The sequence below is a fragment of the Gambusia affinis genome, linkage group LG14 (assembly GCF_019740435.1).
Source record: "Gambusia affinis linkage group LG14, SWU_Gaff_1.0, whole genome shotgun sequence".
In the NCBI taxonomy this organism is placed as follows: Eukaryota; Metazoa; Chordata; class Actinopteri; order Cyprinodontiformes; family Poeciliidae; genus Gambusia; species Gambusia affinis.
The window spans coordinates 22,163,405-22,190,426 of record NC_057881.1 but is presented as its reverse complement, the minus strand read 5'-3'; the positions used below and the strand labels follow the sequence as shown (position 1 = coordinate 22,190,426).

Sequence of the window (27,022 nt, the reverse complement as noted above, 5' to 3'; positions counted from 1 at the left end):
CTGTCCAACTTTTTTCCCCAATCAAAGCTAAACTTGAACAGGCTCAACCTGGGCTGCCTTGAACTTCCTGTCTTCATTCTCAGGTCTGTCTGTGTCTTTAAAACAGTGGATGTGGAATCCTCCACATTTATTGGCACCTGTGGTTAATGATGTGTGAGACGCTGCAAGAAGAATTCATCTTCATAAGCTCACGCTGAAATATTTAGAGAAATGACACATCGAATTAGAGTGTGATGCTGTATATTCAGTTGCAGATTTAAGATGACCATTGGTAAAATTGTTGGTTGGCCAAACTTCTACCCATCCATCCATTGTCTTTACTCATTAGTCCTCATAGGGCCTAGAAACTTTTGACTAGTATTTCATGACTTTGTTTTTCTATGGCTACCTGTTCATTTTGTCATTTCTTACCCTGACAGTTTGGTTCCTTCATACATAAACTGCTTCCCTCTGCTGTGAGACTTTGTTCAGCAGGGAGAAATGTTGTACCAACTTTGACAATTTATTATTTTAAGGGTTTGTTTGATTGTTTTACCAATTGTCTACCATAAAGAAATGTGATTTTGTTACTCCAATAACAACAATGAAATGTGAACTCCTTCAACATGGTTAGTTCGTGTTGTAAATCTTACAGTTTCTTTCATTTTTTTGAGCTCGATAATCAGCCGATACATGTCAAACCATTCTTATTCTGGTCAGAAAATCCACTGTCACATTTTACTCTGCCATGACGGAAATCTCCCTGACAAACCTGCCCACCAGGTCGTATCTGTACATGCGCAGTTAATAGTCACCCCCACTGTTTCCAACATAGCAACTTTTGTTGCTATTTTTCGCAGCTTTTCTGATAAACAATAACCTGCTTTGGCCAAAATCAGAATTGGCAGGTGAAGCTTTTTATAATTGTTGCACTAAAACGCTAAAATCCAATGCATATGTACAAAATAGGGACAAGGAAACAAGCTGATTCTATGTCATTCAGTTATAAACTTGTCCAAATATTGAATATCTAGATCAAAAGACATTGTGTTTTTAACGTTGTGGGTTTCATTTAGACCTCGGTCATTCTTCAAATCAAATGTTGGAACTGTAACAGTGAGGGCATGGCTGGCTTGTTTCTCTTAAAACCTTCATGGCAGATACAGGTTTGGTAGACAAATACCATGAAAACATATTTAGTTCAAATCGTTTCCATAGAGTTTGTTACATTTTCAGCAGGCTTCAGCCCTCTGCTTAAAAAGGAGGGGATTTAAAAAAACTCCTTAATCTTTACTCAACTGCCATTTATATTCACACTCATTTTTTCCCCCCCTCATTCAAACCTGACAGGACTTTTATTAAATGGGCTGAATGCTCGCACATTACGGGGCACATGAAGTAAAACTGCACTCATTGGAGCCACCATTTCACTTCAGTTTCATCATCCTACTTTGTTGTATCATGAGCTGAGCACCGACTGCTGAGGCATTTGGTTGGAACTCAGCTGCTTAAATTTGTTCACAAGCTGGTGAGATGCTTCTCTCTTTCCGTTCTGTGCTGCATGTTTGCTTAGATGGACACAATTCTCCAAAGATTTATTTTTTCTTCTTTCTTTTTTTTTACTCTTAGCTTGATGAAACTTTTACACAGTTTATGCTGTTGGGACTTGTGAGCCGTTCAAAGGAATCCAATCGCCATAATTGTAGCTGTAGCAGCTAACTTAGCTTCCTCTGATTACATCCTGGAATAGTTTCCTTGCCACCGGTATCTGCAGCTTTTCTTTTGAGTGACCTGACTTTAAGCCAGTTTTCCATCATTATCATCATTTTTAACACAATCCTCTGGTAAGCTAACTGTAGCGTCGTACGTTTTGCTCGCGTAACGTCAAATAAACGGTTGTTTACATGCAGTACCTCTTGGACCACTAGGGGGCGCCCATGGACCACAGTTTGAGAGAGACCGACCTAAGGTGATGAAAAATGAAGAAGTTCATAAGTTGCATAATTGGTTTCCTTCAACCTGTTGCTAACACGCAGACTTTGGTTGAGCATTTGGATCAATACACTTGTAAGACGAAAATGTTTGATCTTTTAACACATTTCTGTTTTTTTGCTGATCGTTACTTTACAGACCTTTTAAATGGCACCGGGGGGAATATTTTTGTTGCTTTTGAAACATCACCATGCCAGGTCTTCAGAGGGCAGCAGCAGCTTCAGACATTGGTGTTGCAGAGCCTGAAGGCTCCAAGCTGCTTACATGGGAGCCAAAATCCTATCCTGACAGTTTTATTCAGATTTTTTATTTATTTTTTTTTACTTGGATTAATTTCAGCATTTAGCTCAACTGATGACATTAGTGTTTTCAGATGTCTCCAGGGAACTGGTCTTGGATAAATCTGTGTTTTTCCCCGACATAAACATGGGATTGCTCGCGTTTTTTCTCTGCGGCTTTACTTAATTTAAGGTAGATCTAAAATTACATAGGTTGCAATTTTAGATCTATCTAGACTAGAGGATATTAGAACATTGCAGACTGTTGCCAGGCCGGGTTTTATAGTGGAGAGTCTCATCTCTTGCAACTTCGCCAACAAATTAGACCAATCTCATGAGTTCTCCAGTCTGCTTTTGGAGTTTACTCAGCCAACTAGTTGAGAGATAGATCTTTTTTTCCCTTCTCTCCGTGGACCCTGTCATATTAGATTTTATTAAAAGGAGATGAGGAAATTTTTTAATATTAGCTCCCCCCGGTCACCGGGTTTTTTTAAGCCCGACGTTATAGGTGAATCATTTTTCAAGCGCTCCTGACTGCTTATCATGGCTGAAATTACATCCTGTTTTTCACCAAAGCCACTGCGGCCCCCATCATTAGATTCATCCTGCAGCCCATCCTGGGATTCAGGCACACGATCTCAGAAGACGTTGTTTTCTCTGCTGATTTTTAGCAGCGCAGTGTGAAAATTGGCGTCAGCGTGAGACCGGAGAAGGTTGAAGGAAGGCAATGCCATTATATATGCCCGTTTAAAAATAAGGAATAAGGAGCCAGATGATTTTTTTTTTCTTTTTTTTTTTTGGAGGGCTGGAGGGAATAAATGTTCATGCGATATTTTCACTGATTTCAGTGTAAACGTAAAATATTCCAGATTTTCTTTTCCCGCTGTTTGGCAAAATAAACCAACCACAGCTAAAGTTTTTTTTTTCTTTTTTAAAAATTTGGCGTGTTTCCATGAAGTGGGTTAGTTTTTGACATGTCTAATAGTGCAGTTATTTGTTCAATGAAATCAAGCACTCCTAACAAGCAGATCGCCTGATTGGACAGTGGGATTGGATTAGGCCGTTCGCTTCGCAGCAATCTTTCATATTAGTCGGGTTTGTGGCCCCATAAGGAAGTATGATTGTTTTCCAACAACGAGGTAAGATTGTGTTCACAAGATGGGATTTGAACCAGATGTGTAAGATGGTAAAATATTTGTAATTTTTTATTTTTTTTCATCAAGTGCTTCCTCCGTTGACTGCTGAATGTTTTCTGTCATCTTTCTGTTTTTTCAGTCCCAACGTTGGCAACACGCAGATCAGTTTGCTGCACTTCCACACGTGTGCTATCAGTCCTCCTCGCTTTTAATTTCCTGTCTCTTTAGGTGTTGTAGAATCACTCATGCGCCCAGCCTCTCCCCTTTCCTCTCCCCGTACCGTGTTCCTCCAGAGAGCTTCTTTTTTTTTTTTTTCTCCGCGTGAAAATGAAAGTGTGAAACTTGCCGGCTCAAGTGAGCATGTTATTACAATGTCGTCAGGACGGAGGAGACGGACGGAGGCAAGCGGGTTGTAAAGTTTTCCATTAAGGTTGTCAGACAGCAAAGCGTGAAATTCGAAATGCGTTTCGTCTTCGGAGGAGCTAATATTTGGAAACTCTTCCGGACCTCGTTTCCCCTCGGCTGCTGGCTTTATTTGTTGTTGCTGTATCAGGTTTTTGAAGGGTTGCACATCTCACCTGTTCTGGCCTTTTTTGCCACATTGTCCTCTGGGGATATTGATTGATACTTTAGTGGTTAAACGGCGTCCGGCGTCGTTAATCACAGCTCAGATCTGCAGAGGTGCAGCGGAGCATTAAGACATGTCTTCCCTCTGGCTGCACACATTGTCTGATTTCAGAGGGTCGCTACAGTCGGAAAGCTGATTAAACATGAATGAAACACAGAAGTTTAAAAAAGAACTGCCTCAGACCAAAGAATGAAGTTCGTTTTCCCTCGCGATGTGTCGCCCTCCAATCTGTGTGCTTTATCTCTTATCAAACATTTCATCTCGCTGTGTCTCAGTGGATGATAAGTCTTCTGAAATGAGTTTTGACTCCTTTGAGAGATAAGAGGCTCAAAGGAGCTTACTTTTCTTACACTTTAAAGCTTATTTAACACCTCCTGACCTCTGTTTGCTCTCATGTTAGCTTGAAGGTATTGGAATCAGCATTGCACCACTTATCTGGTAGTAAATCTGATGCTAAAATTCTATTATAGTGAATAATTTCAGCTGTGGATTATTACAAACACAAGGATGAACCTTCAGGATGTTTGCTAAGCCTCTTTGAAGGCCTCGTATAATTTTGTTTTTTTGTAATTCAAATTTTTATTGATTTTCTGAATATTATCTCACATAAAACACAAATACAAAACAAAAAAGGCTGGTGCACCACCCCCCGCCCCCCAATACCCAGGGTACAGTCATATATTATATGTGTGTTACAGTGTCAATTCAAAAACATTCAGTAGTTGAGAGAAAGGTAATTTTCCGGGAAAATCAGACTTCATCCAGATACATTACTCGAAGCCATAGTTCTTTTCGAAGGCCTCCTATAATTAAACATGCATTCTCTGCTTTAGAAAAGCACAATGACTCTGCGGTTTGCTTGCTTCTGCTGATGTTCTCACTATCTGACCATATAATTGTGCAGATAGGAAATATGAATATAAATTAGCTTAATGGAAACACAGCATTTTCGCTAAAATGTTTTGGCGCTGGGATGATGTGTGGGATTTTCTTGGCCGTGTAGAAAACAGTGTGTTCCACAGAACTGACGGAAGCACTTTTGTCGTTTCTGCTACCGCTGGCAGAAACGACAAAGAAGACGACAGGAAGAGGTACGACGACAGCCTTTTTAAATGATGTATTGCTTGAATAAACTTGTTCAAACTTTCTTGTTTAATGGAGCAAATCCAAAATAGTGGGGTTCCTTTGACATTAGCCAAACATTGACAAAGTTATATTTATTGTATATTTTGGCCCGACATAGTACAGTATGTCACCTGTGGTGGCAGATGAGAGGAGACATTTGTAATACATTTCAACCCGTCAGCCATTCACTGTCCCTTATGTAACAATGAAGAGTTTCAGCACAACGTCCTTCATGTAGCTTTTACATCCTCCTTTCCAACGTGTTTGGATTATAACGGAGAAGTTATTTCCCAGTAATGGCCATTATTAATATTTAATTCTGCTCTGTAAACTTAGGTTGGTGCTGTGTCTTTGAGTAAATTTCTTTAGGAAGCAGATCATAAGTACTGCGTCAGTGAGAGCCGCTCTGGAAGTCTCGCGTTATTATGGAAGCCCGTTTTTCTTTGCGGAAGACTTGAACGACCATCGATCTGCGTGGCTACATTAACACGAGTCGATCTGAACGTGGTGTTACAAATGCAGTAAAGTCACTATTTAAGTTCTGGATAAGTTGTGTCTAGATGCATTTTTAAGGCCCCTGCATAATGTTTTCTGTGATTACGATCATCTAATTGAAGTCTACTTGACGTAGATGATTGTAATCATATACTGAGTCATTTGTTTCTGGTTTCCTCCTCCACTCAAACATGTCTCTCCTTCAGTTCAGCTCAGCTACCATAACTTGGGAGAAGATTCAGATTTTTAAAGGAAAACTTTTTAAGATTTAAAAGCTTTTTTAAATCTCTTTTTTAAACCAGTTTCTATGTACAAGATATAGTGTGAACGGTGAATTAGCGCAATTGCAACATTTGTACATCATTTTGACTGTTGCAGCTGTTTCAGCTAATGCTAATATGAAGCTAATGCTACAGCCATTAGCTTCTATCTTGTTTGGATTATGTTCTTAATGATGGTCATTATTAATATTTTTATTCTGCTCTGTATAATTAGGTTGCCATCTTTGAGTAAATGTCTTTAGAAAGTGGATCCTAAGGGCTAATGCTACAGGCATTAGCTTTGAATCTCTAGATTTAGGAAATGTATAAAAAATATGTTTTCTAAAGTTTCATACTGCTGCTTTAACAACACATTTGTAACATTTAGGCTGGAATGTTTTCCATTTTGTTGGTCCAAAAAGTGTTAGTCTATTAATTCTTTATCCACTGGATGTTTGATTTTCTTCTTATGATGACAGCAAATGAAAGCAAGAAAACAATGGCCAATGTTTCCCCAACATTTTTTTATTTGGGATAATAAATACCATAACAGATTAATAGTGTCATTTGTGGAACTCATACATTTTCAGTTGTTTTAGCATTTAGTGTTTTAGTAAAAACTAAGCGCCACGTCTTTTTTTTGTTGTTGTTGTTTTTCCAGATGTCGTCAGCTTTGTTTTAGAAATCCCTTTATTAAACTGCCAATTCCGCTAAATCATTGCAGTCTGTAGCTTCTCGATGGCATGAATCATTTAGGCTGTGATGTTTGGAAAGTGTCATAAACGCTGGACTGTGGCCTATATAAAACCCGCTCCGTAAGCTTTATATCGTAGCAGGACTCTGGGTAGAAGTGCAACGCTTGCACTTCGTTGGGTTTATAAATAAACTGCAGTGGAAGTGAGAAAACGGAGATGATGGCGAGGAACGCAGCTCACCTTGATGAACGGCACACAGTGTGGAAGTAATATTTCTGCTCTGACTTTAACCAGAATAACCGCTCTCTTCCTCTTCCCAAGATGCATTTGTCACCCCCCCGCCCCCATTCTTTCCAGCAGCGTTCAGTGCGGTCTCCATTTCTTCACAGGTAGAATTCATTGGTCTAAAACTGCTGCTAATGTTGGACAGTTTGTCACAGTTAGAAAGATGAAGTCCACACTGTTAGAGTTCACGTCTGAAACATCCGAGTATCTCTCTCTCTCTCTCTCTCTCTCTCTCTCTCTGTCTCTCTCTCATTATTAAGAAAATTTAATTCTTGTTTGTTCATTAACAGAGTCTCACTTGAAAAGTTCTGAACTCTCTCTTTTAAAGGGATCCTACGCATTCTGGAAAAGTACTGGACTTGATTTAAGTATGAAAAAAAGTGTATACCTGTACAACAACAAAAAAAAAAAAAAACGTATCAGATTAAGGAGAATTTACTGACATTTCAGTCATTTTGTGCACTAAGGTAAAAACGTAACATCAGGCCTTCATTCCTGTTAATTATGATGAAAACACAACATTTAAGATGAGATTACATCAGATTAATGAAAAAACAACAACATTTCAATACAGAAATGAACACTTAATCAACAGTGCATTTAATACCTTCTTTAAGGTTATTTTAAAAAGGTACTTTGAATTTGACAAAGAGCTTCATTGGAACCAATAAACTCCCTCCTAGTCACAGCTCAGGGTTTATTGATGTTTTTTTCTCTTTTTGTGGAATATATTTGCAAATTAAGTTTGCCTATTTGCAGATTTTCCCATTGCATATATTTAAATACAGTTTGGGAAGCTGAAATACCTCGGCGCGATGCTCGACACGCTGTCAGCTGGTGTTTCCTAAGCAGCTAATCCAGGAGGGTCATTTATTTCCCTTGGTTCTGATTGGCTGTACCCTCAACAGAGTAGATGAGGAAGAATGTAACTCACAGGGGTCTCAAACTCCAGTCCTGGAGGGTGGCTGTCCTGCAGTTTTTAGATGTGCCACAGGTACAAAACACTGGAATGAAATGGTTTAATCACCTCCTCCTTGTGTAGACCAGTTCTCCAGAGCCTCAATGACCTAATTATTCTGTTCAGTAGAGGCACATCTAAACGTTGCAGGACAGCGGCCTGAGACCCCTGCTGTAGATGTTAGCTTCCACCTTCACATCAAGAAGGTTTCCACTATGTGTATCAATGCATGTTATGGCATATTTGAACTATTAAAATGGACGGATACATGTGCTTTTAGACTAGACATCCAGTCTCAAGTATTTGCTGATTTCAGCCATTCACAGTAAGCTCTGGTCTACTGTTTTCTAATATATTAAATATTTTGAAAATGCCATTATATCCAGACTTTGTGTTCTTTCACTCTTTCTTGCTCTCTCATCCCTCTGTCAGTTTTATTTCTTCCTTTCTCTCCTCATTTGTCTCTCTCTCCCCCCAGTCTTCCACTTCATATTGTTTCCAGGATATTTGACACCAATCCACTCTAGAATGTCTTAAATTCACAGTAAACTGAAGTTTTTATTTTACATTGTAAAACTGAATGTAAAGAAGTGACGACTGCAAATTTACATCTTTAGAAACTCAAAAAAATTTCCCCATCTGAATTATGTAGGAACCAGCTTTAAATAAGCAACATTAAGCAGTGATTTATAATACATTGGAGTAGGTTAGCACTCATTAGCACCGCTCTGCCCCTCTCTGTAAGCTTTTTGTCAGAATTAGTCAAATGGACCTTCTGGACAGATGACGGTGCCTAATAATTCAAGGATCCTGGCCGTCTGCCCATCAGGCTGGGTGTAGATAAACCGTCCGCTGCGTCGGGTCAGCGACCCGATGTCAGCTCTTCCAAGCGACGTTGTTGTTCCCACCAACTGTCCGTCAACGACGGCGTGTTTGTCGTTGGGCACGGAGCGTGACCACCCACCAGAACGCAAACCTCCCTGCATAAATAACAGCTGCTTTAGCCGGTGCCGTCGCTCACCGGCGCTCCTTTTCCTTCAATAAACAGATTGTGCAGCCAGACCAAATTACCATACTTGACATTCATCACCTCGTCAAATTGCAGAGCAGCTGCCCCCTCACAGCTCAAAGCCCACTGCTGGGGCTGATTCTGGTTGTGGGCTGTACATAAGTGCTACTTGTACATAAGATTAAATGAGCAATCCGCACTCGGAGGCCAAGATTCATTATTTGAGAATCCATCTCAGAAAGGCATATTTTCCCTTCCTGTACGCACTCAGACGTTCATAATTACAGCGGAGCGGTGGGTTATACATCTCTGCCTGATCCCATCACATATTTAACAGGAAGTTGTCCTTGTCCTTAAAAGGCCCTCCTGCTGTGTTCGTCTAGAATAAATATGTTACATTGGAGACAAAGCCGATTCTGTCATCTTCCTCCTCTTCAAATAGGAGAAAACCACAAACAGCCCAGTCAGGCTGGTGGGTCTCATGTGTTTTTGTTCACTGTTTGCTTCAGTGGAGATGAAAGTGGATTTCTTGGCATCCGGTGAATTGGCCTAACTGGGCTTCTTCTTCCTCTAACTCTCCGTCTTGCCTTGCCTTCTCTCCCACCTCTCTACCTTGTTTTGCGCCTCTTCTCCAGGCTGTGGTTCTGTGTGATTTGGGTCTGTTTGTTCCGCCTGACTGAATGAGAGCCGCAGATTCTAAGCAGCGGTATGGTCTTCCATGTTTCTGAATGGTAATTCAGTGTGAATCTTGATCCCTTCTGAGTCATTATGTAATTACAGCTCCTCTTGTTTACCGCTGTCCTAACCGGCTTAATTTGGCGAACATAATAACGGAAGACATGTAGCAGCAACTACTTTTAGAAGTTCGGATATGATGCTTTTTAGTCGTACCTATCAGAATAGTCTGGCCCAGTTTCAACCCACAGTGTTTGTAAAGCTGTGGACTGCCATTCATAGCTTTGAGGTAATTTATTTCTTTTTAAGAGCTGTAATAGGGGAACGTAAAGTTAAGGTAATTATAATACTTAGGTATCTGCTGAATTGGAAACTTCAGTCAGAAGCCAACTTCAGCTCTGTATAATGGTTATACGTGGTATGAAGTTGGATTACAATAAACTCTGTCGAAAGAACACGTTTATGCAGCTTACGTAGCTTACAGATATTGTATGCCTACCATTTTTCTTGATAATGTTAAAGAAAGTGCAAGGTGATCAGTTAGTTGCCAGCCTATCCAAGGTTAAAGCCAGCTAACACTAGCCTATCTATGCTAATAACCCCCAGAGGAAAAAGGCAGTCCAGTAGGTGGCCGTCCTAGGCATGCTAGGTTCTTCTGTCTCCAAGGCTAACGCTAGCAAATCCAAAGGTGTCACTAGCCTATCCACGCAGATGAAGAAGACAAAAGAACACGCTAATACATCTAATGTATGAGAGGGCTGACCATCCTACATGTGGTAGGATGGTCAGCCACAGCCTCTGTAAAACCAACGGGTCAATAGTCCCCGTAGCAGCTCCGATTACTCAGTTACTGGTACCAGCCTGCTGATAATCGCATCACTAGCAAATTCAGAATAAATTTAGCCTCCTGCAGTATAGAAGTAAACAACACTGGGTGTGCAATAGCCTTAATGTCGGTGCTGAAATTGTCTTTATATTCTACCCATGCAAGTCCTTTCCTTAAGTCAGATTTACAAAATGTCAACATTTCTAAATCCGTCATGTTCCTTAACAGACAGAGGCTGATCAAAAATGTGTAAACTGTATGCCAACTTTCTAATTACTCAACCGTGTTAGGGCCTTTTCGGGTTTTTGAATCTGCCATAATTTTGGATCATTTTTTAACCAAAATCTTACTAAGGAAATAAAGAAAAAGGTACAAGAAATGAATTTTACTTTAATTAAAGTATTTGATCTTCACAGATGAAATAAATACATTTCCAAATTCTTCTGTTCTTTCTTAGATGCCCAAATTACCGTTTAACAGCCCATAAAACTGAGACCAGCTGCAGGTACAACAGTCCTGTTTTTATTGTTTACTTTAAGTCAGCAGTTCACTATTTAATCTAGCAGAACTGCTGTGTAGCAGTTCAGCACATCCGCCCCGTTAACGTGAGTAAACGTCCAGGCATTGCTGTAAAAGAATGAGGGGGAGTGGAGTCGTCTCCTTCCAGTCTGACTGGCTGCTGTTTGAGCAGCTCAGTCCCGATTTCCTAATGAAGGGAAAGTTACGTGGAAGATAAGGCCGTTATCTGCTCGCGTTTATAGAAAGTTTGGCTCAAAGTGCTTTCCAATTAGAAAGTCTCAGCCCCGGGGGTTCCATTGAGGACAATTGTTTTCAAGGATCGGCCGATACCCCAAAGACTACAGTAATGGCGCTGTGTTTCTCCAGCGCGGGGCTCAGATTACTGTCGGTTCTCTGAGCATGTTCCCTCTGAGATGACAGACCCGGCTTTGTTGTTGTACTCGTCCCGCTCTTTTCCTCCGATGAGGATGCTATCCACTGCTGCAGATTAATTAAACCTCTGCAACGCGTGTGTAGCTTTCTGCCATTCAGGGCCAAACAAACACATAAACAGCCTTACTGGAGTCGGCCTTTTCTCCGTCAAACCGTTTCGCTCTTTTCACAGCTCCACAAAGCGGACTGTTTTTTTGCTTTTGCTTGCGGTCGGAGTCCCTTCCGTTTGATGAGACCGGGGTAATACGATCTGTCAGATACAAACAAATGAATCCAAACACTCTTTGTTTGAGTGAACAATGCTTTATTTTCCTGCCACTGTTAGAAAGGTGAAGGAGTTTGCTACAGTTGCCATGAGGGCAGCTGAGAGATTTAATGTCTCTGTTTGCATGACACATTACAGATTTGTAACAAAAAGTGCAAATCCTCAATGTTAAAAATACAAACCTCAATGTGTAGTGTTTGTGACGCTATAAATGAAGAACCATGCATTCATTGCCATACAGTTACTTAAAAAAATAAGTAATTCATAGTTTTTTCTGATCTTAATTTGTATCGTTATCACGTTACCGCACAATATTGCAATAAAATTCAATGTCCATCGTCCGATAGATAAAAGTGCAAACTGAGCCGATATTAACAACTGATTTTTTTTTTTTCAAGGTCTTAATAAGGTATATATCGGTTATCTCCCACTATCGGCTAAATTAATATCAGATATCGGCCCAGATTTTTAGATCGGTGCATCCCTAATTGTGAAGTGTAAGAAAATGGATGCTATAAATCTGAAAAAGGGTGATCTATATTTGAATTATGTCAAATATGTTTTGTAATGACCAAAACTGGTCATTAAAAAACAAGAAAAGTTTGGCCTAATTTAACTTCAGACAGGGAAGAAAAATAGTTCAGTGAACATAAACTGTAGGTTTCAATTGGACATCGTTCTCCTTTGTGTTGATTTTTTGCAGCCCAAATGTCAAGGGGCATCAATACTTTTTTTTTTTTTTTTAAACCACTTTAATACTACAAAAATCCCTTTTATATTTAAGAGCAGTTAGCAAGAAAAGCTAATAATGTGATCGTCTCTTTTCTGCATTCTTAGATTCTGACTTTCCCCATAAATCCTCAGCTGGATTGCTTACTTCTAAGAAGACAATGACCTCCTAAAAGCTATTTTCGAGGCAGAATTCTTCCTCTAAATGTATGCCTCATATCTCCAGGAAAAGGTCGATTCTGAAGGTAGCGCTCTACTGCATTTGCTGTATGAAATGAAAGGTGAAACATCATACATTTTGATTGGGTTTGACTGCATAATGCACCGCTATGTGAGTGTTTTTAAAGACGTTCTCCTTTTTGATTTATAAAACATCCATCAGCTCATGCACTATAATGCATACAAACCCATGTGTGAACATTTACATTGAAAATTTAAATGCCACAAACATGAATCATAGAAGCAAAAATGGGCTGCAGGCTGTTTTTTTCTTTTGTCCAACAGAAAATATTACATAATTCTCCCTTTGGTATCCACAAATATGACAAACTTTCATCAGATAAAATTTCCTCCAATTCTGATGTTTGTTCTCACCATTGTCTCATTGCTGCTGTCAAATCATGAAATTAATTTTTTGGGTACAATGCTGTCGTGTTACAGGTCTTCAATTCCATTTGCATTTGGTCTTAAAAAGTTTTAAATTTGAGTTGGTCCAACGTACAGAAACCCTTCATGTGCCATATCCCTCTCTTTTATGTCTTTTTATTACTTTTAACATTTTGCTTGCCTCTCTAAACCTTCCTAAAATGCCTCTTTTGTCTGAATAACAGCTTGACTTTAATTATGATGACAAAATGAACGATGGTGTACTAATATTGAGGGGGCACCGGATACGGCCACTATCCTGGTCCGTAATTGGATTCAGATAAAAATGTTATTGTTTTGCTGATGAACCATCAGAAAAAAAGCAACAGACGCGGTTTGGGACGGATAGAAAGCGCTGCTCGTATTCTCCAAAGGCTCCCACTGAGACTCACAAACGCGACGTGCTCCAGCGGCGCCTTCTGCTGAGATGGTGATTAAACATTGACATTTCGCTTCCGTTTAATCGGGATTTGCAGGAGGATAAAGACGGATGTACCGAGGGATCGAGTAATTTCCCACAAACTACATCTCAATAAACTACTCAGCAAACCCCCGCCATCTTTGAGATTTATATTCCTGATTCCAGAAACGGTAGACGACGTCGTCTTTTATGGCGGTGGATGCTCCAACCCTAAATTTTTGCTTCTTTTTCATGTTTATCATTAGGTTTAAGATTTATGTTTGCATTTTCCACATTACGATTATTATTATGATGCAGATTTAAAGAGCCCCGTTGGCGTTCCACCCCTCTGGAGTCCGACTAACTCGTCAGTGTGTGTGCTGTTGGCGCAGCGGCGATGAGAAACGGCGCCGTGATCCTCGTGTTCAGCTGGGTGAGAGGAGGCGGCAGGCCGCGAGGAATATGAGTGCTGACTCAGGCTTTTCACACATATGAGAAGAGGAAGACGGAGGGGGAAAAAAGAGAATATAATCTGACCCGGTTTCTTTATTGGTTGCTGATGGGGCAGGAAGTGTTTTTTTTTGTGTGTGTGTGCTTTTGCTGTAGAATGGTTTCACTACTCGGCAAAGATCTGTTTCTGAGGTAGCGGTTTGCGTTGCGATATCCGTTATTTATCATAACCCAACACACACACATTCAGAAATCAGTTGTTCATTGAATTTACAGTACAAGTGTATCAGTTTCAGTTTCTTTATTATTAATTTGACATCGGCTGTTTTAATTGTAATTGAACCAACTAGACAAATTAAAGTTGTTTTAACACGTTTGACCAGCCTTGAGAAGCTACTGGTGTATTCAAGTGTGCTATACAGGTGCAGAGTTATCAAATTAGTATGTAATTCAGTACATTTATGTCTGTTTAAAAATGATTAAATATTTTCAGCCAGTTCAGCTGTTTTCTGTATCGTATCGGTATCGGTTGATACTAATCCTCAGATATCGGAAGTGGATCGGTGCATCCACATATCTGGGCGACGTAGGAAGCCATTGTTGAAAGAAAGCCATAAGAAGTAGGGATGCACTGATAAATCGGCCTTCATTTTGGGAGATCGGTGATCGGCCGATACTTGCATGAGAAACCGATCTTATGAACCTCAGCAAAGGTCTGAAAGTCAGCCACTGTCCCCTTTTTGTCAACCACACATGCACGGTTAACAATAGACACCCCATTGTTGCGACTTTGACTTTTCAGACAAAAAAATTCTGCAGTAGTGAAAAATTGTATTTTTAAAGATCAGTGATCGGCCAGAAAACTGCCTTCCGTTCAGCCCTAAAAATAAGCTCTGCTCGCAGTTTGCCACAAGCCGTGTTGGGAAGACTGTAAAAATGTGAAAGCAGGTGGTCAGAGGGACCTAATCTTAAAATTACGAGCCTCATTTTACATCACAGAGATTCAAACAAGTACACGAGATTGAAACTGAAGCAAAAAGTAGCAAATGAAAGTCAGCCCAGAAGGCTAAAACGATTACGAAAATCCCGAGATAAAACTGGTAAATTACAATAATATAAATACAATTATAATGATTGAGCCATCAGTAATTTACTCTAGTGTTAGCAAGGCTCATGGAGGTGTAAACAAAACTTCAATCATCCTGAATGCTGATGATCAGTAGCAGCCAGAGGGAAGAAGCTTGTAGTGTTGAGTTTATCTACGTGGGATCAGACGCTGTCTGAAGTCTTTTCTCTCTGCTGGGTCATTTGTTGTCGATACCAGCAAGTGGATCCAAGGATAAACCACTGGCTTTGCTACACAGTTTGATAACTTTGTGGAGAGGACTGCTGTGGATTTTCTTCAGAGTTCCAAACAAAATTACGGTGTTAAAGTTAAAGACGGTTTCACTAAAGACACACAGAGTTGACTGATGTACCTGGAGTTTATAGGAGGTTTTTTTTTCATAAATTACTGTTGGTAGCATAATTTTGTCTCTTTTCATAAAATAAAATAAAAGGCACTGTAGCAGAAAGTTGAGCTTTGCTGTGCGTAAACTCATCTGTCAGAGTTATAGCAATTCTAATGTACGATATGTTAACATGCTAACGGTAAAGAAAATTGCCATACGCAGAATATTTTTTATAACATGGAGAACTGCTCTAGTAACACTTGCATGCCTGTCCAACAAAAACAATAAAAAAAACAGAGCAAGTGATCAAACTGCATCCTTTCAACAAGTTAGATTTTAAATCCTAAGGAGGAATAGGATACTTTTTTTTTTTTTACAGCTGTAGAGCGCATTTCTTTGTTTTTATTCATATTAACGCTACACATGATGGCGTTAAAATAATTTCATCTAAGCATCACATCTCTGGAAGCAAGAGGTGACAGCAGAAGGCTCAGGAAGATGTGAGCCTCTATAAGCTCTTACATCTCTTGAGTCTTTCTCTTGTTTTCGTGCCACATTTTTCATTGGAGCTCCGTGTTGAAAATAAAAATGTTTTCATCTCATTTTAACTATTTTATGGACCTGAGCTTCATAGGAAGCCTCCATTATTTTCTCATCTACCATATTCTTATGAACAAGTTGTACAACAGAATCTGCTAAAGATAGATAGGTATTTTTGTTTTTCACTTAATCTGGTTGCATAGATTCAATTATTAGTTTGTCTGGAAAAAAAATTAAAAACACTAAATGAAAACACATTTGTTGTGCTTTGACAGTAATGTTTGGTTCTTGTCGCTGACCTCATTCAGTGATTCTGCCGTTTGCCCTCATTTGGATCAACTTCCCGTTTAGATTGTACCTCTAAATATGCTATTCCTAATAATACAACTGTTTATGTCTAATGAAACTTGCAACCAAATTCTTGCAGCTTTTAGTTTTGTCTAAAATATATATTTTTTTGTTATTGTTCTTGTTTTGTTGGGTTTTTCTTTTTTCATGTTTTACACAAACTCGAGGTTTTCCCTCGGTTGTTTCCACATTTGTGTTCCAGGTCATATGTCCTCCCTAAAACAGAACACGGATCAGGTAAACAATTCTCTCATATTGAGTCACAATGCTTCTCTTAGAATACTAATGTAACCTTTTGATGACATTCTACAAGGAAGTTAAAGAAAAGCTTATGCACGACTTGCAAAAACTTTTTTACAGAGCGATCAAAACACCCAACAGATCGGCGCAGTTCTGACGTCTTTTGAAGAAGTCTAGAGTTTTTGTAGTTGTTGTCATTTTCAGCTTGAACTGAGAGCTGTAAAGGGTTCTGAAGGTTTGTTTGCAAACTTACATTATATTTTTTTTTTAAACTAACTAAGCTCATATATTGTATACGAAATCATTCTATGCTGTTTTTGTCTTCATCTCGTCCAGAAAACTATCATGATTCGCCTTAAAGGGGCAGCATTGAGTGTTTTCTGGCAAATGGTGCCATTTTATAGCACAATCAAGTAACTGTCAACTTCAATTGTTATAACAATATATATATATATATATATATATATATATATATATATATATATATAAACACCACTTAAAAAAATTCACTTAGTAAATTAACAGTAGAATTTCAAAGGTGGAGTTTTGTTCTGACGTCATCTTCAGGGAGTCATCACAACATTGCTCTTCTATTAACCCTTTAAAAACATTTCTATCAGTTTGTCACTGAATGAGCTAATGAATTCAGCAGATGTGCAGTTCCACCAGGGGTTTGCTAATTACTGTTGGCTAGTCTGAAGGAGCTGAGTGGCAGAGCCGCAGGGGAAAGCTGCTCTGTGAGGCAAAAGCTTGGAATCTGCAGCTTAGAGGAGGAGCTTCGTCCTTGAAGGCGGAGCTAGGTCCAACCAGGTGTTTTATTCAGCTGAATGGTTGCCATAGGAGATTAATGGCTTTCTCAAACATGCATGAAAGAAGGAAAGCAACACTCCAGGTATGTTTTTGATGAGGGAATAACTTTATAATGTAATCCAAATCTCAAAAAAATGATTTTAGGCAACACTGCCCCTTTAAAACACATCTCTATTTGTCATAAAGTCATCTCTAGGGGAGGAACTTTGCGTTTTGAGAAAAGTCAGATATGTAAGCATAATAATAAAGTCTGAATGTTTCCTTCTTATACAGTCAAATGCTTTTAAACATACCGAAGTGAAACACAGTCACTGCTAGAAAAACAACAAATGTATAAAGAACAGCGTTGAACCCGAAGCTTCTATTTTTCCCCACATATGTTTACCTGCTTGCCCCTATCCGCCTCCCAACGAGGGGCAGGATAATCCATCTCAGGCTCCTGTGAAAAGATCTTTGCAGTCTTGTCAAAAGCTTTAGCAGCAGCAGTCAGGCTGAGAGGAGGGGGGAGAGTAATACTTCTGAAAAGATGCCCGAGGGCTTAAATCTGATTCCACTGCCTGTAGCTGTGCCAGAGAGAAAGATGATGTGATGCAGACATCGGTGACTGGGGAGATATAAATGACAGTGAAATAAGTGTCAGTGAATTGCACAGTTGACTCCTGGAGTCATACCTCCGTCAAACTTGTTACAGTTAGACATTACAGTCAGACTTCCTTTGGTCGGGTCGAGAGATGTTTTTCTGAGGGAGAATGCCAGTGGTTTTCTTTAATATCGTTAGAAAGTGGAACTATATTTCTGAGATCTGGGTTTTGTGATAACTGGTTCATGAGTGAAACGGTCATCCGTGTCTACAGCAACACACAACTTCATTTCTTTTTTTCTTTTATTTGGAGACCTGAAAAGGCCTAAAAAAAGTATCCAAATGCAAAGACCAAAGATCAAAACAAGTCATTTTTATTATGAAAATTATTCTACCAAAGGACAACCATTTCGATATATTAAAGTTGTTTGAAATTGATTCTTCTGATGTATCTCCAATGTATTTTTTTTAACATATTGCTAAAGAAGGCAGACATATTGAAAACACAGCCAAGTGCAAACTGAGCTGCTTTATTTTGAACTGTTTGTAGTTTCTGTGCCAATGAACAATAATCTGAGACAAAGCAAGAGATTTAATTAAATTTAAACTATTCTTTGTCAAAACTTCAAACATCTCTTTTATCACAGCCATACTTCTACCCAATTGGCTCACCAATTTATCAATATGCTCTTTTCATGATAAATCACTTTCCAACACCACACTTAGTAACTTAACTAGGTTTAACTCTGGATTATCGATGAGATATTTAGACCCTATTATTATAGATCTCGTTTCTGCAGGATGCCAAGTACTTCCCTGGCCAAAGGGGATGCTTGGTCCATCCTCAACTTTCTTGGGGTCTTTCTTCAGATACCCTATCCATCTCAGCAAATTCCTTCAGACTCACAGGAGCAGCATCTCAAAAAAGTCCAACAACCTTAGAGAAGGCTACATTCTCTGGAATAATCTCATTATTTCAGTTTTGACCGGTTGAGTCTTGATGATAGTCTGATTGGGTTCAAGAATAATACATCAGTAAATCAAGAGCTTTACATTTTGTGTTTAGCCTTTTTTCCTACCATGATAGGATAGAGCAGTGCCTCCGTAGGCCCAGATATCTCTCTCTACCATAAACGAGGCATAAAGATACTTGAACTCCTTTTACCTGAAGCAGAATCTGACCACCAACCCAGAGGGAGCTGTACAATTTTAAGAAAGTACACGACCATTAATAATATTTCAACAAGTTTTTGCCTTGAGCACAAAACTATCAATTCTCCACTTTTCATTTTCAGTATTAATTTATCAAGGTCACAAAGTGTAGAAAAACACGAGTCAAGGGAGCCGTGCATTAAGAGTTCTTGACAGGCGTGTTTGAAAGCACAGTCTGTACCAAGAAACAGAAGGCCAAAGGTAGTGAGGTTCCACTGATTACGTTCAATAAAAGTCTAGAAGCGTGAAGCCTGTGTAGAGAAATAGCTGTGGTGATTAAAGTTGCATGAGAGATTCCCCTGTTGCTTGTTTTTGGGCCACACCATGCAGCTCAAATAAAAAGAAGTTAGTATCACAAGTTTGATTTAAAAAAAACAAAAAAAAAACAGTTGCTTTTCTCTTGTTGCAAAACATGTACACAATTTAATGGGGCTTTTTTTTTTAGAATTTGCTTAGGCAAATTTTAAAAAGTTTGTTTGCTTGGCAAATTACGTTTATTGTAATCTGTTGAAGTAAGTCAACCTTACCCGAAAAAATTCCTCGTTTGTGTCCAGACAGATGGTGTTGTTGCTTCGAGCAACACCAGAGGGATGACAACACAAACCAGGATGGTTTGAAGAAGGAGAGGGCGGGTTAGTTATAAACCTATTTTGTGTGTAACTCCAAGAGAGAAAGTTAATTTAAACCTCAGATATGTTCTCACAGAGAGAGAAAGCAGTTTGTGGTTATTGTCTTCATCTCTGGTTTGCTGTTGGGAAGAAACCCAAATTCAGAATGAAAACTGAGTTCAATTTATTGTGACTAGAAGTTACAACTGTCAGAATCTAATGGGGGGGAAAAAAGATGGAAGAAAACATCACACTTAAACATTTGGTACAGTTTACATCCCAATGTCAATGCTGACAGATAGAGTACCCTGTCTTAAAGGAACATAAATTGTACCCACCATATATGAGTCACCTTGGGAACATTTCATACAGACCGTGGGTCAACTCATATGGCCTTAGGGAATATTTCATACTAACCCTGTATGAATTTGTACTCCCTCGAGGTCTTCTCGTACCAACCATTCCTACCTCCATAGAGACCTTTACTGACTTCCACATCATAGTTTAACCCCCCCAGAGACTTTCTATACCAACCATGCCTCAATTCAAACCGCACTACTTCCTGTATCAACGATGCCTTAATGCAATCTTTCCTTCAGGTCCCTCCATACCAACTTTATGTCAATTTGTAAACCCCTTGGGAACGTGTGTGTACTGAACATTTCTCAATTTATACCCAATTTGTTTCCCACTTTAAGGATGTTTGTACCGACCTTGTGTTAATTCTTATGCTGTTTGTGGATATTTCAAACCAACCGTTGCTTAATTCCTCCTTCCTTTGTCGACATTTCATACAGTTCTTGGGAACGTTTCATACCAACTGTGCATAATTCATAGCCCACTTTGGGACATTCCCGGTGTGCCATGCTTCATTTCATTCAAAACCGCACCAAATATTAAATTGGAACCTCAAAGAGAAGCTTAAACGCTTTTCACACTTCCCATTTCAATAATGTATTTTACCTGTTTGAACATTTTGACTACTTGTCTTCATAATTCATAAAAAGTATTCTTTTTTTCTATGAGAATTACAAACAGTCGGTAGCTTCATGAGTTTGAAATGATTTGTATATGGGTAGAAAACCAAGATCACAGTTAATGAATGGGTGAATTTACTCGGAACTGGATTTTAAAAGAGTTAAAACAGTTAGAGATGTCAGTCAGGCTTTCCTGACAGCCAATAATCATCTTGGTATAAAAAAGCAATTTGACTTCTAAAAGCAGATTCTTCTTCTAGATAAATCCAAACATCAAGCCACCTCTTTCATACAGTTCTACCAATGCCAATAAAAACAGCTACAACATGCACTGAAAGGCAGATCTGCCATCCTGTTGTCTGAACCTTCCTGACACCCCTTGAGAAAGAGGAGAACTAACAGATTTCTGCTTTGTTGATTGACAACTGCCTCCAAGCATACTGAACTCCTCTACAGTGAGCGCCCTGCTCTCGATCCTTGTCACCATGTATATTTCACAAGTGGGTTGCTTAGAAGCTTGTGGTTTCAGAGATGACTCAGTCACTCTGAGTGCTTGTTGTTGGGCCATTATTCTTCCAGTGGATTTCTCTTTTCATCGCACCACTGCCTTCATGCGCCATTGTTCTTCAATTAAACCCAAACAAAGCTGACGCATTGCTTCTGAACTGAAAACGGGGGTCTACCTCCAGCCTATCAGCTCTCAGCTTGCGAGGCAGGAGGGGAATCTATAAGGGCCTCTGTAGTTAACATGGATGCAGTAGATGATATGGGGATTAATGGAGGAAGGGGAAGCAAAACGACTGACTACTATCCCTCCTGCCCTCGCTGGACTCCTTCGGGGACTTGTTAACATTGAAGGTCTGTTGTGTTGTGTGCGTCATGGTAACTAAATGAAGGCTGAAGAAGCCTTTGTAGCTCCTGCAAACGGCCCGTTTGAGTAAAAGAAAAAAGCAAAGCGATTGGAGTTCAAGGAAAGACGGTATCTTGATCTTTAGTTCTCCCTGTCTTTGTTCAAGTTTGTTTTAAGTCTTATCTAACTCTTTGCTTAAAGAAACTTGTCAGGACTGGTTTCAGACACAGACGTTGCGTGAATATTAAAGTTAATTACTTTATCCTGCTTTTGGCATCAGTCTCCTTTCCTTTATATATTTTTTAAAATTTGCTTGCCTCTTCCACCTCTCAGGATCGTGTCTAGAATTTTTATTTGATCAAACAAAACACATGGATCCATTCAGAGTGGGAAAACCATGCTAGCTTAACTGTATATACCTCTGTATAACACAGTTACATAACATAGTTATATAACTCTGTTATTAGGATTGTCGCAATAAACAATAAATCAATTAATCGCCCATAAATGAAAGTTATCCACCTCATTTTAATTCATCGGCTTTGTTGTTTCTTCCGGCCTTTTTCTCTTTCTATTGATGACGCTGGATGAAAAAAGGCTCAACTCCGGTGCTCTCTGCTAACTCCTCCCTTCCTCATTTCCTTAGTTCACACTACATGATATACATCAACTTGTCAATAGGACGACAGGTTGAAGTTGGCCACTTGTTTATAATCTCAAGTACTTTCATGTAAATGTTAATTAATTAATTAACAATCAACAACAAAAAGTTATTAATGGTAGTTCATCTCTGTGTGGTATGATATGACCAAACTGACTGCTCTAGTGGGGGTGGCCACCCCTCATCTGTTCTACTCCCACAGATCAGAGCTGTGAAAACCATTTGAAGGGATTTTTACAAACGGATGCTTTGGTTGTGTTGGACCCAGATATGAGGACAATTAGTTCTTGCACCCTGTCTGTGAAGTCGTTCCCAGTCCATGCCCCTCTCAACGCTCCCCCTAGGCGACATTCCTGCTGTCTGAGTTTGGAGTAGATGCTTTTTTTCTGTCCTATATCAGTCATTGCGGGTCCCTAATGCAGCTCTAATGATGTGCTGAGGCTTGTGAAGCTGCAGGCTGTTTGTTTACCAGCAGACACTCCGTAGTACATTCTCCTGACACCCCTAATGCAATCAGACTCCCACAATATGTACACATAATGATATTGCAGAGTAATGGCTTCGACATCTGTCTGAGGAGCAGCACACCGCACCCAGTTACTTGTTGGACCCTCCTAACTGTAAAGTCTGACATATTTGAAGAGAATGCACAACTGTTTTTGTTCCATTCATAGGTCAGGTTTGTAAAAAATGTCTTTACTTTTACTTTGCACACTTTCAAATTATGATCCAAATTATGGCATTAAAATCAGAACTCATGGGATGTGCTGTGGTGGCGCAGGGGTTAAGCACAACCCACATAAGGAGGTCTTAGTCCTCGACGCAGCTGTCGCAGGTTCGATTCCCGGCCTGGCGACCTTTGCTGCATGTCTTCCCCTTTCTCTCATTACCCACTTTCCTGTCAATTAACTGTCTAATAAAGGCCACTAGAGCCAATAAAACCTTTAAAAAAATAAATGAATAAATCAGAACTCAGTTAATTAATTTTATTTTTTTTTTCACATTTACATAAACCTCTGCATTAATTGGTTTCCTTTTGTAAAGATGTGTGAAATCTCTTATATTAAATGTATTTATTTATTATTGACTTTTGAGGAGAAGAAATTTTCACGTCGTGATGCAAAACAACAAATTGGGCCCGCGTGATTTTTACAACGTGCCTTTTAAGAAAAGTACATAATCCAAGATGGACACAAGTGTTCAAGATGGCTGCCTCGTCAAATCCAAAGAAATGGTTTTTGTAGTAGAACCTGAATAAACATAAATGTGTAAATTCATGTTAAACTGAGTGCATTCTGACTGGGAAAGTTAAATGGTGTTTGTTGAATTCCAATATGGCCACCTGTTTTCAAGATGGCGGCCATTAAGTGACTCAAAATGAGCATTCTTCTATTATTTTTTAAATTTTGTAGTTTCCACATTTGATTACTTAGGCAAATTATATTCTTGCTACATTCCCTTTTACATTTGCCAACTGATTTTTAGGCTATTGTTCAGAATATACTCAAAGTTGTTACATTTTAAAAAACTAAATCAAATTTAACACGACCCTGATTATCAACTAAGTGTAATGACCATTGTATCATAACATTAAGTCAATTTTATTTTTTAGAATACAGAATTGGATTTCTCAGATTCAAAAACATATTTTTGATGCATAGGCCATCAAAATAGGATTATTTAATCAGATTATTGTTCGAACACTGTTTCAAACCGCTTTGGATGGCAGCCATCTTGACAGAAGGTGGCCATTTTGTGTTTTCAAGAGGATGACATACTTTTATGAGAAAGCTATTTCTGTATGCCAAATATGATGCTTGTATCACAGAGTGAAAGATTATTCCAGCAATCTGTCCCACTAACTCGGAAACCTAACGGTTAGCCTCAGAGGTTTTCTCACTTCCTATATCGTTATACTTACTCTTAAACTAAATAGTAAGAACTCTTGTTTAAATTAAGTATTCTGAATTACAAAAATCCTTCAGTTAAATGTATTTTTATGGAGATTTTATGGAGATTTTTATGGACACACCAAGTACTCGGATATCTTCAGTTAATTGCCGACAAGAGTTTTAAGAAGTTGGTGGCCTTTCACTCCACTGGTCAGCGGCATACGGATCCAGTAACGAGGAGATTTAGGGGGTGGCATCCAAAGATGAAACAGTCTGAACTCTTGCTAACTTTTTAAGATCTAACACCTAATAATGAGCTACCTTTCCATCACCAAGCACACCTCCTTCCACAGCTCTTGTCATTACGTCTCAGGCTGACAGATTCTTTCTGGTTCAGCTCGCTGTCTAAAACTCTTCATTTAATACCAGACTCTTTTTGACTTTTCCATCTGAACTGCCTGAAAAGACTCTGTTCCGAGTGTTGACTTTTTTTTCTTTCTTTTTTTTTTTTTTGTGGCATATATGTTACAAATAGTTTAAAACAAGATTTCTCTTTAGTAGGTTTTCCTGCTAACGGAACTGGAAACTAAAAAACTGGTTTGCAGTTTCCTGGAAGTTGCAGATTTGAGGTGCATAGAAGCTGAAATGGTTGCAGAATTCAGTCAAACAAGAAAAGAAGCAGCAGCATCCAGTAAACTTTGGCTTCATGTTGACGCCCACCATTTTGCCAAATTTTTTTTTGTTGAATGCTTGGTTGGTACCTTTAATAAGTACCAACTTCTTTAGAATGAAAGTAATAGTTTAGTAATATGCAACTCCCATTCTGGTTTAAATGTAATCGTGTAAAAAAAACAACTTTTCTTTGTTTTCTTTTTTAAGTTAGCATAATTTGAAACAGTTACAACTTTTCAGAGTGTTTTCTAGTGACAATTTCTAAGTTATAAAGTGTAATTGCTGCTACTGAATCATCAGTTTGTATGCCAGGAGCAGGAGCTTGTTGCTAAAATATAACCATTAGTTTTCTTACTAAATGTCTTGTGTAAAACTTGCATTAAAAAAAGCTTAAGATTGATTTCCCTCAACATTATTTATTTTCATCTGGCAACAAAAAACATTTAATGCAGCAAATCGTCTGATTAGCCCTTCACTTGCAGCTCACTCTGGGAGTCTCATGTTTGTAAAATGCCTAAAATTTGAATAATTTTGTAAACGGCAACATTCCACCTTTATTACAATGTAGTGAGAACAGCTGAAATAGAGAGCAGAAATCACATTGAAGTAGATTGCATCTGAAACTTGGTTAGCAGTTGACATGAATGAACACGGGGAAGTGTCTGGAGTGTGTGTGTGTGTGTGTGCGTGTGTGTGTGTGTGTGTGTGTATCGGTGGGGGGTCGGATTAATAGCAGAGGACAGAGATTGGATGTAATGATCCAAAGCTAAAAGCAGCAGGAGGGAACTCACCCCTAAACCCCCGCTGTCTCCACTATTAACATTTGCAAACAGAAGAAGAAGAAGAAGAATGGAGTTATGTGCGTACACACTCAAGCAGCCTCTCCAACCAACTCAGGTTGCAAAAAAAATAAAATAAAAAATTAAATAAAATTGTTTGGAAGTCTCACAGCAGCCGCTCGGCCTCAGAAATGAAAACTCGTTAGCTTGAAGGATCAGCGTAGCTCTTCTGCTGAGCTTTTCCTCCCACGCTAACCTGGAACCGGCATGTCACCTGCCCTCTTCGCTCATATTAGCCGACATCTGACCTTTAACGAACGGAGACCCGGAGCCTAGCCGCCGCCGCTAGAGGTTAGCAAGGCCTAATGAGAGAGAGAAAGAGAGGGATGGGGGAGTGGGTGGGCTCTGTGTCTGACCTCCACAATAACCACGCAAACCCTCATTAGCATGACGCTAACAAGCCGCTCGGCAGAGGATGTCACGGAGAAAGCTGGAGTGGAGCGAGAGATGGCATGTTCACATCAAAAGGATTCTCCAACCACCTACAAATGTGTGTTTTCCTTTTTTGTTGTTTCCTCCTCTCTTCCAGCTTCATCATTATCCATAAGTGGCTGGTTTGCAGCAACACAGCTGGCATTGCTTGTTTTTGTTGTACAATATGTTCGCCTCATGTACGTTTTTAAATAATGTACATATTTGTAAATGTCTTTGCCACATTGTCGTATCCATGCCCACAAAAGCATTTTGAAGACATGGTTTTGTTTTCAGGGTTTCTAAAGCATGTGGAAGTTTTAGTTCAGACTTTCAGTGTCTGAATGCCCAGATATTGTAACTACAACTTAAATCTCACTGCTGTAGAAATGGGTTGTATTTAATAAATTAGCACTTTGTGATTATAGCTCCAGTCTCCAGTTTCTGGACTTCATATTTTCCTTTGTGCTAAGCTACTTAGCTAGATTAAGGTGTCAGATTTTATTGTAAACTGTTAATTTGGTCTCAATCAATAGTTTTCCAGGTTATCTGAAAGCTTTTTTGATTTACTAATACCAACGATGGATGTTTTGTCTTCACAAAGCAGGAAAAACTCAAAGCAAAAAAAGGTTCTTAGAGGAAATCATCCTGAAGTCTGTAAAGGTTTTAGCAAGAATTAGCTACATCGCTCATAGCTTCTTTTAAATGTTTCTCAGTGTCATAAAATCCTTGTTTCTGGTTGTATCAGTGTAGTTAGCATAAGAGCAACTCTTCCCAATATAAACCCCATTATATGTGAACTTTATCAAATTATTAGCCTATTTCTACTCAAACATGGAGTTGATGAGATCTCAAAAATAATATGTTCAGATCTCGGGAATTAAAATCTTTTATGGACATAAACTGTTAAATATTTGTCTCCACTCATTACAGTGTAGGTGTCTCTCTGGCTGCCAACTCGACATGAAGCTAATATCCTCATGATTCATTCTCTGTTTATCCAACTTACACTTTATTGAAAGGTTTTTTTTTTCCCTTCAGTTATGTTTAATAAAACCAGAAGTTGTCATTTCCCCTTTTTCTGATGAGTACAGCTGAAAAGTGAAGAGAGAATTTGGAAAATAGTTTATTTCTAAAACTCTAAATATTA

General features: G+C 39.0%; 2 protein-coding genes across 2 annotated transcripts in view; both read left to right on the top strand.

Moving 5' to 3' along the window:
* Positions 1-27,022, top strand: part of LOC122843333 — a 705,002-nt gene that overhangs the window by 82,713 nt on the left and 595,267 nt on the right. The window lies entirely within an intron of this gene.
* ctdp1 (CTD (carboxy-terminal domain, RNA polymerase II, polypeptide A) phosphatase, subunit 1) overlaps positions 1-27,022 on the top strand; it is a 65,024-nt gene that overhangs the window by 34,793 nt on the left and 3,209 nt on the right. The gene's annotated exons all lie outside the window — the stretch shown is intronic.